The sequence below is a fragment of the Habropoda laboriosa genome, unplaced genomic scaffold (genome assembly GCF_001263275.1).
Source record: "Habropoda laboriosa isolate 0110345459 unplaced genomic scaffold, ASM126327v1 scaffold244, whole genome shotgun sequence".
NCBI lineage: Eukaryota > Metazoa > Arthropoda > Insecta > Hymenoptera > Apidae > Habropoda > Habropoda laboriosa.
This window is the reverse complement of record NW_017100399.1, coordinates 1,389,036-1,389,948: the sequence shown is the minus strand read 5'-3', so window position 1 is coordinate 1,389,948 and position 913 is coordinate 1,389,036. Positions and strand designations below refer to the sequence as shown.

Sequence of the window (913 nt, the reverse complement as noted above, 5' to 3'; positions counted from 1 at the left end):
TGTAAAAATTCACAAATTAAAGAAACTGAAAAATGCAAAATTGAAAGATCAAAAAAAACACCTTTACGACTCCGAATAAAAATGTGCGCTTAATATTGTACAAAAATGAATGTATTATGCATGGAATGGAACAGAGAGACTGTCATGGTTGGCGAAGCAAGTTGGTCGCTGTTGAGATCGATCATCGATCATTCAGCCGTTTTAGTAAAATCCTCCGATAGCCGTGATCGTCTAGTGGTTAGGACCCTACGTTGTGGCCGTAGTAACCCAGGTTCGAATCCTGGTCACGGCAATGTGCCAATTCCCACATTGTCACGGTGGAGGTTTTCATTTTTTTCTCGAATTTTTCCTCGTATTACGTCACACTGTCCGCTAATCCCAACGAAATCAGCATGCAACACGATTCCAAATGTTATTAACAATTTTCTTCCATAACAAACAATATCAAACTAAGAATTTCGTACTATTCAATGCTCCAAAAAAAAAAATTTCAAATTTAATAAGTTTTTAATATCATTCCTAAGGAACTCTTACATTTTTAATAATATGCGTAATTAAATTTTCAAAAAATTGAGAACATGGCAAAATGTTTCCTTGAAAATAAACTTCATATTAGGCAGATTTAATCGAGGAATTATACCTTAGCTGCAATTTAAATTAAATTCACATTAGAAAAAAAGGAAAAATAGTTCATTTTTAACCCCGAATAGTGTTATTTAGAATATTACATTTAGAATTTTATATATTCCAGAAGCGTTGTAATCTTTGCGCGAAGTAAAAATGCGAAAATCGCGAGGTTGGTTGAAACACCTCGAGTGATCGATTAAAATTCTAATCGGAGTAAAGTGGTACATGAAGCGTCACGAAACTGCTGCTCCGGTTCAAGGAACTTCCTCTCCGGATGAACAGGAAG

The 913-nt window shown here is 34.8% G+C and overlaps 1 non-coding gene across 1 annotated transcript; it reads left to right on the top strand.

Annotated features, from left to right (window-relative positions):
- The first annotated feature begins 220 nt into the window (after positions 1-220).
- Trnah-gug lies at positions 221-292 on the top strand. The gene has a single exon. It is a non-coding gene; the product is annotated as a tRNA-His (tRNA).
- The last annotated feature ends 621 nt before the right edge of the window (positions 293-913 follow it).